Genomic DNA, 18,766 nt, shown 5'->3' on the forward strand with positions numbered 1-18,766 from the left:
TATGTGTGTGTAGGCATATGTGTTTGTGTCTGTGTGCAGGCATGAATGTGTGGGTAGTTGTGTGTATGTGTGTGTCTGTATGTATGCGTGTGTGTGTGTATGTGTGTGTCTGTATGTATGCGTGTATGTGTATGTGTATAGGTGTATGTGTGTAGGTGTATGTGTATGTGTGTAGGTGTATGTATGCGTGTGTGTGTAGGACATGGATGCAACCTGGAGACGGCTTTCGCTATAGGAGCAGCATCGTGAGGAGCCGCACAGTGAGGCATAGTGAGCAAAAATCCACCGAACTCGCGGGTTTTGAGCTAGAATCTTCTATTATGGCTCAAAATGCAGCAAAAGTCTTCGACTATTTCGTAGTGGTGCTACAATTTTGAATTTCTTAACCCCCTAAGCCCCGCAGAGCTCAGAATGGACCCAAATCGCAATTTTGAAAACTAAAAAGTATGACCATATTTTTTCCCTGACACACGGCTCAATGTTTATTACAAATCGAGGAATTGGATGATAAAACACAACTTTTGATCGCTGCCGCGTGTTTAGAAATGCTTTTTTTCCACCGTATAAGTCATTAAAAACATGATTTCTCAGGTTTTTCCGTTAAAAAAATCGGTTTTAACGGTCTTCACACATCTCTCGCGCAAGAACAACTATATATTTTAATTCTAAACTACTACTTTACAATCGTTTTTCAAAGTTCAAAAGGTAAAATCCTCCCTACGACACCGAAAAATCGCTCAAAGTCCGAATTTCAGCTCGAGATCCTACCATTGTCAATGTGCAATAGTGGCAAACAGTTTATTTTGTATGTATACATTTATATGTATACATTTCGAGCATAAATCGTCTGCGTTCAACTAAAGATCTTTACATTTAGAATTTTGAAATACTTTAATGTTTTTTAGAACATTTAATGTATTAAAGTAACAGTTGAGCAAATGTGTAGACGCAAAATTAGAATGTTTGTCTGTTTCCTTGGAATAATCGAATTGTAACAGGTATTTTCACTCTTTTACGTAAGTGTTTTTGTTGAAATTCTAACTTAAAATGTAAAAGCACATGTTAAAATTTTTATGTTTTAAACTAAACAATTAATGCTCAGATGAACCTTTTTAGCCTCAGTGTTGTTCCTAACAACATCATTTATAGATTATAACACAGCTAAATTTTAGGTAAGACTGAAAGGATAAATGAAATTATGATAATTACTTCACTTTATTTAATTTAAAAAACGAATATTTACAAACTTATGTCCATTAGCTTTCACTTTAGAAGTATGAAAAACAGTCAAGACATGTTATTTTAACTTTATTATAAAGTTTGATTGAATTTATATTCAAGTTTTGTTGTTTTGTTGGTCTAACACGCAGATACTAATTTTAAAAAATGTAATTTACATAATTTGTTTAAATAATTATTTATGTAACAGAGGTCAAAGTTTTCCATTTTGTATACTTATGTAAAAGAGTAAACATACCTGTTACATTTCTAATATTACGATTAATCCAAGGAAACAGACAAACATACCAATTTTGCGTTCACACATTTGCTCAACTGTTACTTTAATACATTAAATTTTCGAGATACACACATGTTAAAATTAATAGACGGGTCTCAGTTCAAAAAAATTGGTACGAAGCGAACCAAATCAATCAAATAAAGTCAATCGAAGCCAGACAAAACCTCCATGTGCGGCGTCACCTTGGCGTGGGGTTTTTCATTTTGGTTCCTAAAAATTTGGTTGCGCCCCTGGTCGGCAATGAACAGGCAAGACGAGAGGCCATGTCAGCCTTGTCGGAAACTAGGGCACTAGGGGCCCGGGCCTTGGGGGGGGGGGGCGTCGACACTGACGCAAAAAAAGAAAGAATGAATGAAAAGAAAAGGGAGAAAGAAGAAAGAAAGAAAAGAAAGAATGAAAGGAAAAAGAAGAAAGAAAAAAGAAGGAAAAAAAAGAAAGGAAGAAAGAAAAGGGGGGGGGGGAGGGTGACTCCGAATAAGCGGAAACGTAAAGATTAAGTAAAATTTACTCTTATGGTATTTACTATTGTGGTACTTTTATACAGTTAATTGTTTTCTAGTAAGCAGTTTTGATTTTTTCCCTTTTTTTTTCTTCTTCTTTTCCTTCCTTTCTTTTTCTTTTCTTCTTTTTTCTCTTTTTTTCGGGGCGGGAAGCCTAGGGACAGAACTGACCAGGGGCCCGCCTTGCCTCTCTGCGGCCCTGACTATGAACCTATTAGAAATTATCTGCAGAGAGTTCTTTGCAGGCAATCAATGGGAGTACTACTCACGCAAGCGGATGCTTTTGTTTTGCCAGCGAGAGCACACATCCTTATCGTCGTGTTACCACCAGTGCTCTTCAGCAGCATCGCTCCAGATAAGGAAGAAAACTGGGAAGATAGATAATAATTGGGAAAGAGAACGCCTTTTGTGCAAAGGGCACGGCTGCCCCACAGACAATGTTATCCTCTGTGGAAATGCTAGGATGCGTCATTAGACAAGCGAATGCGGTTTTCCGAACTGGCTGGAAATCTTATTTTCGTAATGGTTGGATTTAGAGGTGCGACATCGATGGCAAAACATCGATATTTCAAAACATCGATGTTAGAAATTAAAACATCGATGGTGTTGATACATCGACCAAAAAACATCGATGTTTTAAAACATTGATCTTTTTATCAATGTATAACATGCATTTTTGAATATACTACACTAATTTAAGAACCTCAAATCATGAATATAATTTAATAAGAATAATTTCGCAACATCTTGGTATTATAGTAAGACAAAAATTGATAATATATATAAGACAAGCACCGATTAATACAAACTACTTATAGTAATAAGGAAATATTTTCAAAGTGAATGAAACTAAAAGTAAATTTACATCAAAAAAGAATCTAAGAAAAAATGTATCATAGTACTTACCGTCAGTCAGAAAAAGTTGTGCTAATTATTTTAAAAATACAAAATTAATTCTAACAATTATTTTTAAAAACAAGAAATATGTGTTGTTTGTTCGTTAATAATTAAGCACAAATTGTAAGTAATAGAGGGACGACTTGTTGGGAGAAATCGATAAGTAACTCCGAATATTGGTGTTGACACTTTGGAAAAAAAGAAGTTTGTTTACATTGTCCCCCAGAAGCCCATTTCTGTAGTCGCAGACTATCCCACCAGTCAGAGAAACATCTCTTTCCGACGTAACAGAAGTTGCCATCACTATTAAATACTTTAAAGCAAGTTTTACAGCTCTGAATTTTTAAAGTTATAATTTAGACCGTAGTAACGCATAGGACTTTCCTTTAGTTTAAAAACTGCAGCCTTGAAATAAACTGCAAGTTCTGGCACCAGACTACCATTGTCAAGTTCTTCCAATAGTTTTGACCTCTTCCTCACTCTCTAGTTAATCTTCTACTATCTTGTAGTGATCTTCCCAAAAAATCATCCTCTACACAGAAAAATTGATCTCATAAAATGGGTGCAAAAAAAAAAATCATTTTTTTTGGCAACTCCATAAGTAAACTTAGTTACCTAGCGAGAAAATTGGAGCAAATTTTATGATAATTTTCAATTAAAATGAAAAAACATCAACATCGAAAAAACATCGATGGTCCAAAAACATTGAAAGTAAAACATCGATGTTTCCAAAACATCGACTTCGATTTTGCACCCCTAGTTGGATTTCAAATCATGAGAATATTTGTTGCTCATCGGCCTTTGACATGGTCGTCTATATGTAAAATTTTAAAAGGGGCTCAGATACTTTCTCCATGGTTTAGCAGGATATTTTCAACTTAGAAACCAATTTCAGCACAGATTAGGGATATTAGAATTTGACATTTTCAATAACTTATTCATTAACTAGAAAGTCACCCGTCAAGGTATGACGGGTGAAAATTGCTTCAACATTTTAAAGAAGCCGTTGCCTGTTTGGTGATATTTTGATAGTTGAAATTATAACCCTAACTCCAGTGGCTGAACCCTCAACTCCAGTAGGTAGCGTTCATTGTTGACCACTTTTTCGTTTCTTCATTCCCCTGAAATGACACAGTCTTACCAGTAAAACAATTAAGTGACTGGATCGAGTTCAGCCTTGTCACAATAAAGCCTTTCCCTGCATGTTAAACATTACCAACACAGATTAACAAATTATCGTGTCGTGGCACGAGTTTCATTGTTGAAACAAGCGGGTTACTCGATCATCGGCTATTATTTATGTGAGGATATCCCGCTTTGAAGAAAAATAAATGATTACCTCAAGTACGATCTAGTTGAGGTAACATTCCTTCGTTTGACCACATTTTCTTCTTTAGATGGAAATATTTAATTACAATTACGTTTAACATGTGTAATTTTGCAATGCTTTATTTATTTATTTATCTTAATATATAAAAATCTTCTGTGCGGACGTTTGTCACCATAAGGCTTTTAAACGGCTGGACCGATATTGATCAAATTTTTTGTATATAATTAAGTTGTGGCAAGCATGGTTTCGAAGCGCGATGGATCGAATCGGAAACGTTTTTGTTAATTAATTAATTAATTTAAACATTGGATGATTATATCTCCCAAATGACTAATATTTATTTTAACCTATTGTTGAGCGGGAACTGAAATAAATATTTAACCCGTTGCCAAAGGACAATAAGAAAGCCAGTTCTGCTTTTTGTAATGAAATTTCCTACTGTGATATGTCGATTGAGAATAGATAAAACGTAGAGAGAGAGTGAGTGAAGCCTTCATTTCTCTTGAAAGCAACGATTTTAGGTCCCGAGATATATTTTAATGTAAAGGTTCATGTAAAACGTGTTTTCTGCCGTCGTAGTTGAACTATGTGACCAGATCGGTGCTTTAGGTTTTCCTAACCAAATGATCAGAAAGTACCGTACCTAGCAACATTTGTTTCTCGGCTCAAATCCATCTGAATTTTTGCACCAATGTCAAGAATACTTTAAGGATTATCAAACTAATCCGTACGTTATTAAAGGAAAAGGTGATGGAATTTAAAGACGAAACAAATTTTATTCTCGTCCAGATAAATTACAACAGGGTAGTTCTGTACACAAAAGATCAGTGCAGTGGAAGATCTTTATCTTTGGTGGAAAGAACAAGTTAGGCAATATATGAAATTTTAAAAGTTTTCGTTCAAAAGATCGGACTACTAATCCGTCGGAGTTGGCATAGCTCACTGGTCGGCTGGATTACAGTAACGTGGTGACTTGGCGACTTTGGTTATAAACAAAAGAGTTGCGTGATCATTTCTTTACATTTTAAAGCTACTGTTAATGTGATTTATTGCTTTTTTGTTTATTTGGCGAAATATTTCAAATTGCAAAGAATTGCTTTTCATTTTTAAAGAGTTTTTAGTCATTTTAATTTAAGAATGTTTATTTTATATCGGGAGGAGGGATGAGTGATTTTCGCTTATTCAGAGAACTGTTTTTACCTTTATCATTTTTTTAAACGATATCCTTTCTATTGTTTTATTCTTTTTCATATGGAGGATGTTCAAGCGGGATTTCCCGTTTGTTCTAGGTGGACAGTTAGTTTTTTTACACTTAATGTCTGAGGATGCTTTTTATCCTTTGAGAATGGCTGAAGGAACAAACCATCAAGAACTGGAGAAAAAACAGTTAATAAAACAACTGCTCAGTGGGCATTACATAAATCAAGTTGTAATAAATACATGCATTCTGACACCAAGCAACTTATAACATTTCTTTTCACTTATTTTTTTAATGAAACGGTTCAAACACTTGATAGTTTATTGAAATTTTTTAACTTTTCAATTTACAAAGTTTGAACAGAACAACGTCTGTCGGGTCCTCTAGTTTATTTATAATTATAAACCGAGATAAACATTTGTTAAAATTAATAAAAGAGACTCAGTTTTAAAATATTCGTACGGGGGGGGAAGCAAAATAAAAAACAATCAAATAAAATCAATGGAAGTCAGACAAAACCTCCAAGTGCAGTGCCACCTTGGCGTGGGATTTTTGTTCCTAAAAATTTGGTTGCGCCCCTGGGGGGAGGGGGGAGGTTATGAACCTATTCCAAATTATCCCCAGAGAGCTCTTTACGGGCAATCATTGGGAGCAATCACGCAAGCGGATGCTTTTGTTTTTCCAGCGAGAGCACATAGCCTTATCGTCGTGTTTCCAGGTTACCACCAGTGCTCTTCAGCATCGTTCCAGATAAGGAAGAAAACTGGGAAGATAGACAATGACTGGGAAAGAGACGCCTTTTGTGCAAAGGGCACGGTTGCCCCTCAATGTTACCCTCTGTGGAAATGATAGGATGCGTCATTAGACAAGCCAATGCGGTTTTCCGAACTGACTGGGAATCTTATTTTCGTTAATGGTTCGATTTCGAATCATGAGAATACAGTAGACCCTCGTTTTACGCGGGGGTTACGTTTTACGGAAATGCCGCGTGAATCGAAACCGCGTAAATGGAGACCTAATACTAGTGTTAAAATAGGGGTTTGGTTCCGTAGATAACAAAATATTTCATTCTAGTGATGACTAATTATAATAAGTTAAATGTGTGCTAATATCGCCTTTTATGCACTACATGCATAAAGAAAACAGAAATTAATTTCGTGTTCCGTTTATAAAGAGGAGCTGGCTATGATAGTCTTTTGGCAGTCATTAAGAATTTTTCTCTGCAATTCTTTGCAGAGCATTAACGCATCCATGATCACTTGCGTCATTACCATGATAGAACCTTCCTTCACTAACATATCAGAAAGAACATTACTATTGTTTAGGAATGGCTCAACATTTTGAATGTGAACGTTTCTGGTTGTGCGTCACCGACGTCGGTATCCTCGATGGTTTTGGCGTCTTCTGTCACTCCTAAAAACTCTTCTTCCAGTGAGTTCTGAACTGTGTGAGTTTAATAACTTTGCTTCTGGAAAGAGCTTTGGAACCAATCGCATAAAATGTCTCCAGTGGCCCAAGTTCGGTTATTAGCACCCCAAAATGCAGTTTATTAAGTGTAATCTGCAATCTTTAGGAGTTTGGATTTTGCAAGAGCGGAAAATTTTATCTGTTTGCATTGCCGCATCCGCGTAAAACCGAAACTCATCCGCGTAAAATAGAATAAAGGTGTCAAATCTTAAACCGCGTATAATCGAAACCGCGTAAAATAAACCCGCGTAAAACGAAGGTCTACTGTATTTGTTGCTCATCGGGCCTTTGAGCTTTGCGGCAAGAAGCAAATTTATTCAAAGTGACTGCGGCACGGAGTAGGACGAATTTTAGGTTAAAGGCAGGGATGCTCCGAACTTAAAAAATTTTTGGGAGGGCGGAAATTATCAACTTGACCGATGGAAATATCCTAAATTTTGTCAAATGAGGACAGTTTTCTCAAATGGAACTCCAAATTTAGCAGAATGATGATTATTTTACCGAACAGAACTCCAAAATTTGCCGAATGATGATTATTTTGCCGAACAGAACACCAAAATTTGCCGAATGAGGATAATTTTGCCGAATCGTTAGACAAAATTCGCCAAATAATGAAATTTTTGGGAGGTCACATATATATCTATAAATTAGTTAATTCTTACTTAGATCAACAAAGTATAATTTTATTTTATTTACTTTTATTAAATAATTACGATAATATGAATATACATTTGACAGCACCACAATCTTAAATGGCAAAAATGAAAGCGAATTTCCTTGCAATTTTCAGAGATTAATGAATTAAATTAGCTCCATTAATCTGAAAAATGCAAAGCAAATTGATTAATTAAAATATTTAAATATTAATTAGTTTAAATTAATTAACGGATTAATATTTGAAAAAAAATCATTAACATCAAGATTTTAAAAATGTATTTGAGTTTAAGAGGATGAATAAAAAGTTGCGAAGCCATTCCGCTGAAAACGGTAATTTTGTCCCGCACGTGACGCTTCATATATTTAAAAAAAAAAAAAATCATAATTTAAAAGGATGTTGAACAAAATTTTGTTGCTTAAAAGAAATCACGAGCGCATGTGTGACTTCTTAAGCAAAAACTTTCTTCAAAAATTATTTCTTTTTATGAAATATAGGAACTGTCTCGTGCGGGACAAAATGACCATTTTCAATGGAATGGGCATATACATATTTTTTTTCAATGGTTTAAATAATTATTTCTAAACTACTGAGATATGTTTCCTTTACGTTGAACCATAGCTTTCAAAATCTACAATTTGTTTCGTCATTGCTGTATTACTAGAGCAAAAATATTAGCTTATTCATAAGCAAGTTACTAGAGGTTGACTTTGGATATCTCGCATGTGATGCATTTAAATAAATTTCATCTTCTTTACTAATAATAAAGCTGAAAGTCTCTCTGTCCGGAGGATGTCTGGATGTCTGTAGGATGTTTGTGACGCGCATAGCGCCTAGACCGTTCGGCCGATTTTCATGAAATTTGGCACGAAGTTAATTTGTAGCATGGGGGTGTGCACCTCGAAGCGATTTTTCGAAAATTCGATTTTGTTCTTTTTCTATTCCAATTTTAAGAACAAAATTATCATAAGATCGACGAGTAAATTACGAAATTATCATAACGTAGAACCGTTACATGGGCACAAGCCAATTGGCGAGATAAGAAATTATCATAACGTGGAACTGGGGTACAAGCCAATTGGCGAGAAAATTCAACATACATTATTTGTAAATATACAGGCGAACCAAAAAAACCTTTTAATTTTTCTATAACGGGCAAAGCCGTGCGGGTACCACTAGTTACTAATAACAAAGCGGAAAGTCTCTCTGTCTGGATGTCTGTGACGCGCATAGCGCCTAGACCGTTCGGCCGATTTTCATGAAATTTGGCACAAAGTTATTTTGTAGCGTGGGGGTGTGCACCTCGAAGCGATTTTTCGAAAATTCGATTTTGTTCTTTTTCTATTCCAATTTTAAGAACAGTTTCCGGAGCAAAATTATCATAAGATGGACGAGTAAATTACGAAATTATCATGACGTGGAATGGGAGAGCGAATGAACATAGCCAATGGGCGAGAAATTCGTCATCCATTATATGTAAATGTACAGGCGAACCGAATGACCTTTTAATTTTTAACTACGGGCAAAGCCGTGCGGGTACCACTAGTTTTAAATAACAGAATTGTTTAATAAAAATATAATTGTGTCAGGAGTATCTTTCATCATATGTAAAGATCAAAAAAATTGTTTACCCCTGTTTCATTAAAATATTAAGAGATCTGACGAGATGTTAATGAAATTTAAGCGTATTTTTGTCCCGCACGTGACGGTAATCAAACCCAAAAAATTGCCAAAGATATGAGTGTTTAGAACTTTTAAGTGTTTCATATTTTGGAGCACCCATTTCTGTTTCTCTCTTTCTGGTAGAAGAACTGTCTAAAGGCAGTAGACATTCCGTACTCGGCAAGAAACAATGACCGAGGTAAATCAAGGCAAAGAATCGACTCGTAAAGAACACCATCGTGCTGCAGACGATGGCTCCCAGCCATTGTCTTTGCCAGGGGGGCGAGATGTTCCTTTGTGCTGCCGCGAAGATGAGGGCGATCACACTTGGCCAATCTTAGGAATGAAACTGAAGAAGAGAAAATTAAGGATCGGAGAAAGATCGATATAGAGGTGTTCTCAATGGGGTCGTTTCCAAAATTCTAAAAGTATTTTTTTCTGAAAGAGCATGCTTAAAAACATAGGATCTGACCATTTTTTAAATAATTTGTTTAAGTTTAATAATTTAAAAAAAAAAAATTTTAATCGGCGAGCTTTCATTGTTTATGCTTCTGTCCGATGACATTACAAATGATGAAATGCCATAATGTGTTGCCATTCACAGAGCGAAATATTTAATTCGCATCTTTACTCACGTGTATTGGCAACGGCATGGTTGATAGCAAGCGTAAAGCGCAATTTTAATTCGCTCCTTGATTATCATAACGTGGAAACGCGGAAGAAAGATGCGTCAATATGCATCATTTGTGACGTCATCAAGACCACGCCTTGTTTGAAAAATCGGACATTTTGAAAGATTAATTAAAATAACTGTTGGGAAAATGAAAGTATTTTCTGGGTCCATGTTATTATTATTTATTTATCTTTTTTTTTTTTTTTGCTTATCCTATCAATTTCAGTGACAAAAAGTACTTCTTTTGACTAAAGGGAACAACCCCATTGCGGCTTTGATCCACAACTTCTCTGTCTGGAACTGTTCCATTCATATTTAAATACAGTACAACCAGTTACGCCCCGATGAGAGGTCACTAGGGTGGTTCGAAAATACATGTAAAAAAAAAGTTTCTCCTAGATACCGGGACACTCCTCAATATTTTTAGACTTGTGGATAGCAAAATACTGGAAGAATTTTAGCTTCCTATTTCAACTGAAAGAGGGTGCTCAACCCCCTCCCCCAAACTTCATCAGTATGGGGAGGGGGGGGGGTAAAAAATACTTCGAACTGAAAAAACAGTGCTACATATTATAATATACACTAGAAATATGCATATGCATTGCAATAAAACGATTATTTACAAAAAAAAACAGCTGGGGAAATTAAATATTTTCCAATGTGTGTCATTTTCTATGATGCGGCTAATGTTAAATGAAGGGGTCATTGAGCACTGTCTCAAAATTTGAGTAAGAAGCTAAAACTTTTACAGCATAATACTATTAGTAAGTGTAAAAAAAATAGGGGGTATACTGGACTCTAGCTGAAAAAAGTTCTTTTGAACTGGAGGACACTGGAGGTCACTGTGACCTCCCAAAAATGTCTTTATTCGGCACATTTCGTCTGACGATTTGGCACAAGTAGTGTTTCGTCTGAAAATACGGAAGTCTTTAAAATGCTGCTCCTTCGAAGCCCTCCCCCACCCACCCACACACCCAAAGCATTATGGAGCATTTGAAATTTCGCTTCCAGATCTTCAATTTCGCAAAATTTTCAGTTGAAAACCCTCAAATACTCAACAAAGCCGAAAATAGTTTGAAATTGCGTTTTTGCAGCTTTAACTTCGGAAAATTACTGGCCCCAATATTACAGAATATGGTCTAACTATCACGTTTTTAAGACTTGAATTTCAGAAAATATTTGAGAAAAGGTCCCCATACCGCCTCCCTGCAATATCATAAACAATTAGGTTTTTTAAACTATGCTTACAAAAAAATTAAGTGGAACAGCTCCTGAACGTTGCTTAAGTTTTTAGAAACATATTTTTGAAAAAAATTCCAAAAAAAAAAAGAGTTCCAGAACCTTTTTCCCGAAAAATTTTCAAAGTTTGTCTACAACTGCGTTTCTGAAACTTCAATTTCAAACACTTGCAGAGGGCGGGGGGAGGAATTGATTTCGATCTATTAAAAAAAAAATCGATTGGGGACAGTCCTTGAACCTTCAGCTCCATCCCTTACCCTTACATCAATAAATGTGGCCCATAATCGCGTTTTTAAGGTTCCAATTTCTTAAATTGAGAATTTCGTTCTTCTTCTTTTTTTTCCAATGCACCCCTCCCCCTTCCCCCCACACACAAAGCAAAAAAAAAAATCTTTTTTCTTGTTGCGCCACCGTGTTGTTGAAGAACCCCTTGAATAGGACAGGCCGATTTATCCGCCATTTTGGTTCCAAGACAGTTTTGAATCCAATCATGTTTCTTCTTTTGCAAATACTTTATAATATTCGCTGGTTCCTATGTCGTAAAACAATTGGTGATAAGTTGTGTAAAATGTCACTTAAGGTAAATCTCGAAAGATAACTTAGTTCACAGATTCAAGAAAAATGTATCGGGAAATGTTTAATGGAATGAACCTCATTTTCACACCTTATTTGTTTTTAATTTGTGTTAATGAAATATTTTTCATTCACAGAAGAAAATAATCAAACATCAGTCAGGCAACACATATAAATCTTGGGCACCAGTTTTCTGCAACGAGGCTTTTGTGCAAGTACTAATTTTTTCGCCCGACAGTTTTGGGACCAAAATGCCGGATCAGTCAACTCCCCTTATATAGTGGCCTTATGTTGTTGTGAATTGAATTGTTGTATGTATTGATATAAGCACTATTCCTCCTTTTTTTTTTTTTTTCACGAGCAGAACTTTCCCGAAAAAAAAATGGTGTCCCTCATCTTGTTCATTCTTTCCCTCTATTTTTTTTCTATTATTTACGCATGAAGTCCCATTGAATAGCCATCTTGGAAATTCAATCTTAAATCGTTTCGGATTTTTTTTTTTAAATGTGCCTCAGATTTGAATGCGATAACCATTATGCCACATCGAACAGTCTTTCAATGAATGCCAAGTGATCATAATAATGCCATTTTTATATTCTTGTAGAAAATAAACATTGATTATATTACCGACGAAAAAAAAATTATTTTGCAAATTTATATTTACACAAAATGGAGGCCTCCCTCGCCTTGCCCGTCCTTTCCATTTTTTCTGCAATTTACCTATGAGGCAGTGAGAAGCAAAGGGATGTAAGTGCCAAAATTTTACTAGTAGTCTTGGTAGGTGCTGATATACAGCATAATTTGGGGGAAAAAAGATCAATGAGAGCCTACTTAAAATCTGAACTTTAAACGCGTTTTATTCGTTTTGTTTAAAACTTTATAAAGTTTACTTACATCCCGTTGCTTCCTCTGTCTCATATAAAATTCCATCAAATAGCCATCTTGGAAATTTAATCTCGAATCATTTCAGTATAAGTTATTTCAGTGGCGAAGCGAAGGGGAGTTTTTGGGGGTGAAAACACACCCCAGACCCTCCCATTGGTTTTAACATAAATGCAAATTTTAATGCAGTAGTTGATGCATGTGAAAGGGCTGTTTTGATCAAAAAATCCCTTTCAGAACGTATTTTTGATCAAAACATCCCCTTCAGAAGGTATTTTGGATCAAAAAACAACTCTCCAGAAAGTATTTCGATCAAAAAAAAAACTTTTAAAAAAAGTATTTTTGATTAAAAAAAAACAACCTCAAAAAGGTATTTTTAATCAAAAAATCTCCTCCAAAAGGTATTTTTGGTCAAAAAATCTCCTCCAAAAGGTATTTTTGATCAAAAAAATCTCCTCCAAAAGGCATTTTTGGTCAAAAAACCTCCTCCAAAAGGTATTTTTGATCAAAAAAACCTCCTCCAAAAGGTATTTTTGATCAAAAAACCTGCTCCCAAAGGAATTTTTGATCAAAAAATCTCCTCCAAAAGTGTTTTTGACCAAAAAAACTCCTCCAAAAGTGTTTTTGATCAAAAAAAACTCCTCCAAAAGGTTTTTTTTGATTAAAAAATCTCCTCCAACAGGTATTTTTGATCAAAAAACCCTTCAAAAAGATATTTTTGATCAAAAATACCTCTTTAGAAGGTATTTCTGACTGCACTATGTGAGGCATTTAATAAAACGAGTTTTTTCTGTCTTTTTTTAACGAGCCCTATATTGGAATAGAACAACCACCATACCATTATAAAACAGTAACATCTTTCGACGAGTGCCAAGTGATTAGAGTCATTCCATCTTCGAACTCCGCGCATCGATCAACCTGAATCAACCCACTCCCAGCTAATAATAGCACTTATCGCGAAAGTACAACGAACTGGACCACTGGACAACGCATCGGAGTGATCACAAGGAGGTATTGGGAGGAAAAGGGGAGGGCAGGGGATGTTCGATTGTGCGGTTCGGCATTCCATTTTGGAATGCGTCCAACCGGACACTTCCTCGCTTCTTCCGCGTTATAGGAAGCGAAGTGCACCGTAGTATGAAATTAGAAAACAACAGTGTAAACACGTAGTCGCGTGACTCTTCATTTTGTAATCAAAATGTAGTTGGCATTTTCGTTTTAACTTTTGTCTAAAGCGGTGGCGCACACAAGGTTGAGGGGGTCCGGACCCCTTTTCCTCGATTGAAATATTCTTTGTATTTTGAAAGTAAAATAATTTCAAATAAAGGTAACAGTACTTTCGAATTTTGATAAGTGAGAAAATAAAATCCTCATGTGAAAAGATTTTTTTAAATATCAGGGGTGCCCACCTAGGGGGGGGGGGGAGGTTCATGGCCTCAGACTGCGGCATTAAAATTTTTAGGGGGCTGCTTTGAGGGGTATTTTTTAATTTTTTTGGGGGGGGGAAGGGCTCTTACGTTTGGGGGGTCTTTGCAATATTAAGGGGAGGTGCGCCCTTGCTCTTGGGGGGATGGGCACCCCTGAAAATATTGTGCACTTTTCCTACAATGAATTGCCTATGAGAAGCAGAATGGTGATTATAAATGAAAACACTGTAATAACCATGTTTTAGTTTTGTAATTACATATTAAAAATAAATTCTGTAATTTTCAATCCTTTTTTAATTTTAAGGAAAGTAAAAACGCAAATTACTTGGCTTCATGGTTATTTATTTAAGTATATTCCATTAAGTGATATCAATTATTTATTCAATAGTTTATTCTTTTATTGTTTTTTCGTTCTTGGGAATCGATAAAATCAATGCAGTATGTTTGACGGCGTATAGGGGTATGATATTAGTGATGTTCCGGATAACCGTATCCGTATCCGCGGATATCCGAGGGAAAATAAAGATCTGTATCCGTATCCGCTACTTTTTTGACGGATCTAAAACGGATATTTTCTATTCTAAAAATTCTTAAATATTTGAATAAGACTCTTAAATTTCGTTTAAATTAGGTTTTATTCCCTATTTAAATTATAAGGTATCATTTCAGAAGTCAATTTGTACCCCCCGTTCCAAAAGGAAACGGGTAATAAGTTTTAAAATTGTATCTGTGTGTCTACTGGTGGCATTGTGCCTAACAGATGAACCGATTTTGATAGTCCTTTTTTCGTTCAAACGGTGACTGGTTCGAAAGTGTTCTTAGCTTGGTCTCGTTTTTGCAGAACTTGAATGACCGGAAATATTAATAAAAACCGACTTAACGTATTTCCAGGGCCGCGCCAAGCCTGATCGGCGCCGTCGTGCAAATGTTTTTTGAGCGCCTTTATGCTCTGGCGCTCGAGAAAATATATTTAACACCTGGTAGGAGGTTTTGTAGACAAATATAAAACGAAAAAAAAAATACGTTTGGCATTTAGTTTATACAAAAAAAAAAAGTGTGAATATTTAATTTCGCAATATGGTGTACGTTTTTACTTCATATCTCGAAATTATTTTGAGTTCAGCAGCTCCTCTGATATGCTAATGCGTTTTGGAAGGAGAAAATATATTAATATCTAAGTTAAAGTCACTTTGAATATCTATACTTAATCTCTAAGTGATAAATAATTAATGAAACTTTTATGCCTGTCCAAACATGACAACAAAAAATGACATGATGCAACTAAAAAATAGGTTTAGGGGGCACAAATTGAAACAAAAAAACAAACAAACAAAAAAAAAAACTCTTAATAAGAGGGGTCCGGGGATTCCCCCGGAAAATTTGAAATATGTGGTTTGAAAAACGCAATTTTAGACGGTCTTTGGTGGTGTTATGGGGAAAAAGGGTACAAGGCGGTCTGTTGAAATTTATAGAAGATGGAAGCTTTAAAACATGATTGTATACTTCATATCTATAGACGTTAGAATAAGGAATGGAACTCTGAGATTCTACCCGATCGTTTTTTTCTTTGAAAAATAGATAGAAATCAATTCTCCTTTTCTCCCCACCAATTTTTCGAAATGGAACAAAAACGCAATTAAAGACACTTTGAAGATTTTTACAAGAAGGGAATTCTGGAGCTCCACCCCCCCCCCCTGATTTTTTTCTCCAAAATTCAAGTCCTAAAAACCTAAGCAGTATTTTATGATATTAGGAGAAGTGGTTCAGAGGCTATTCTAACTTAGGTTTTTCAAAAGACTTATGAAAAATTTAAGTTTTTATGATATTTAAGAAAAGGGGTTCGGAGGCCTTTGCCCGAATATTTTCTGAAAACGAAGTCTTAAAAACATGACTGTAAGACCATATTTGGTGACATTAGACCCGGCATTCTTTCGAAATTGAAGCTCAAAAAACGCAATTTAAGTGATTTTCAAACGGAGTTTCAAGCGATGTTGTTTCGGATTCGGGGGCTTTCTCGAAATTTTGTGAAATTGAAGATCTGGAAACGAAATTTGAGATGCTCCGTAATGCTTTTAGCGGGGGGGGGGGGGGGGAGTGATTCGGCAGAGTAGCATTTTGAAAATTTTCTTACTTTCAGGCGAACTAGAAAAAAGAAAAGAAATAGGACGGAGGGGGAGTAGATGACCAATTGTGGATACTAAAGTTTAAACCCAACATCATTATTTTTTCCTTATTAAAATCACTTTGTTGGACGCATTCTCCCCCCCCCCCTTCAGAAGTAAATATTTTTGAAAAACATTCAACTAAGCATTCTGGAGGGGAGGGGGCACGGGGCGGTGCAACCAAAGGGGTGTCCTCTGGACAATTCTGGTTGCGCCACGAAACAGGAGGTGACGGATTATATTTCTGAATTAAAGGATAATATTGCAGGAGTTATTCCGCTTGAAAATCTGAAACTGAAACTTGCCGTTAAAACGAATACTTCCAACTTACGAATTCGTTAAAAAGGCATTGAATTTAATGTCAAAAACAAACACATTATCCAAAGCTCTTTCTTAAATTTAATACACAAATAGTTGAAGAAAAGGGGAATGAAAGAATTGAATAATCATGGTCAAGTCGTTACTTTTCGGAACTAAAAGTTAATCTAAATCATTGTCTACAAAAAATTCATCTTACGCACAAGTAAATAATATGCAATTGTGCTTACCGTATTTTTTAATGTATGATAACATGATGCAGTGAAATTACCAAGCACGGTAGTTAAAATCACAAAAAGACATATTGCACAAATTATAACATGTTCACCGCAAGAACAAAAATGGGCAAATTTCTTGCGCTGCTTCGTATGCACAATCTTGTGAAATTATAGATATACCGAAATAACATTCATGGCTCCACATATGAAGAAAAATACCGATGTATGCATTAATTAGCATCACGTGTTTTTAGTGTAAAAGATTGCGCTTCTGAATAGCATATTCAGACACAAGACATTCCCCCCCCCCTTATGGATAGGCAGTAAGGAGGATTGTTTGTTTTAATGAGCAGTATGATTTCACAGGTACTTTAATAGAAAAATGTAACAGTTCAATTTTATTTTTTTGGTTGGAGATTTTTTCTTTCATTTGGAGCATTGATTCGTAGAGCTCGGCGCCTTTTTAGCTCTGGCGCCGTCGTGCGCCGCACGACCTTGCACATAGGGACGGCGCGGCCCTACGTATTTCAGAAATATTGGCCCCAAATTGAAAGAACTAAGTTTTCTGCGTTTGATATTTGTTTGGAACTTCCAAGTTATATACAGTAAAAGCTATAATCGTATTAAAGAAATTTTAAATGCAATTCGAAGCCTTTATACGCGTGATCGGTAGCTATTTCATAGTCGGATAAGGAGAAAAGCTCAATGATTTAAAATTTCTATCCGCTGTCAGTTCATATTTGTTAACAATGAATGTTCTAACCCGCGAAATCCATCTCAATATCAGGTCGGCCCTTTGGGACAAGTTTTTTTTTTTTTTTTTTTTAATTTTTAGTTTAATATTAGTTTTTGTTATTGATTTGGGGTTTCTGTTATTCTTCATTTTGGTTTTTCTCGGAATTCTTCAAAATAAATGAGACTAAATTCTCTATTTATTGTTTGTAAAGGTGTTCCCGGCTCTGTTATTCTGTCGGTCGGAGTAAGTTGGGTGGAATGGGTCAGCGCTGCATTTAAGTTGAAATAAATTGCGAAAAATATTTCTAGCTTGTCCAGTAGCAGCTTTGCACTCGTGCTCTTGTATTCTACATCTACAGAGCAAGCTAGAAATAATTTATCACATTCTATCTAAGCATTAATGCAGCGTTGACCCGTTCCTTCCAACTCTCCCTCAATTTTAACGGAGATTTCTTTCAAGACCAAATCATAGTCTTGATTATATTTTCGCCGTAGATGACATTTTTTGAAGAAGCAGTGTTATTATTCTGACGGAAATACCTTCCATAACAAATTAAACACTTGGATAGTTGAATTGGGTTAAAAAAAATGAGATCCGTATCCGCGGATCTTGACACTAATGATCCGAATCCGCGGATCTACTTTTTTGACGATCCGGCACATCACTATAATGATATGAGAATGCGGCTTTCTACCTTGGAGTCTTCCCTTGCAAAATTCCTGTGTGCGCCACTGTCTCAAAGCATACATTGAAAAGCTAAAGTAAGAAACAGTTTATTATTCGTGTAACATTCACTTTTTTCTAATTCATTTAATCCTTCATGAGGCAGTGAAAAATAAGTTTTCAGTAAGTTCAGACAGTTCAAATGTATCCGTAAGAAATTTTTTAATCATCTCTGATTTTTGTGAAAGCTCGTATTTTCGCGAAAAGAAAGATATTGGTGGTTTTGAGAGCTGAAAATTTCGCGAATTTTATATGAACGGGAAACATCTGTTGGAAAATATGTTTGACGAGGTTCAAATTTTCACAAGTATGACGGGCTCGCGAAAATTAGCAGGGCAAAGTAAAATGGTTAAGATGACTTACTTTTTTCAAAATGAACAAATTGGAAATTTGCTTTGAAAATTGCGGTACAGAAAGAAAGACGCACTATATTTTTTACAAAACTTGCACTGAAATATCATTTTTTACTTTTGACAGTAGATTTGTACCTTTGAAAAAAAGGGGAAATTTTTCCATTTTTTTTTCAAGGGGCAAAGTGAAAAATAAATTTTTTTCTAATGAAATATTTTCTACTGGATTGTTAAAGA

The 18,766-nt window shown here is 35.5% G+C and overlaps 1 protein-coding gene across 1 annotated transcript in view; it reads left to right on the forward strand.

Moving 5' to 3' along the window:
* The window catches only part of LOC129228007 (BAI1-associated protein 3-like), a 406,019-nt gene that overhangs the window by 378,985 nt on the left and 8,268 nt on the right, over positions 1-18,766 (forward strand). The gene's annotated exons all lie outside the window — the stretch shown is intronic.

The sequence above is a fragment of the Uloborus diversus genome, chromosome 8, assembly GCF_026930045.1.
Source record: "Uloborus diversus isolate 005 chromosome 8, Udiv.v.3.1, whole genome shotgun sequence".
Classification (NCBI taxonomy): domain Eukaryota; kingdom Metazoa; phylum Arthropoda; class Arachnida; order Araneae; family Uloboridae; genus Uloborus; species Uloborus diversus.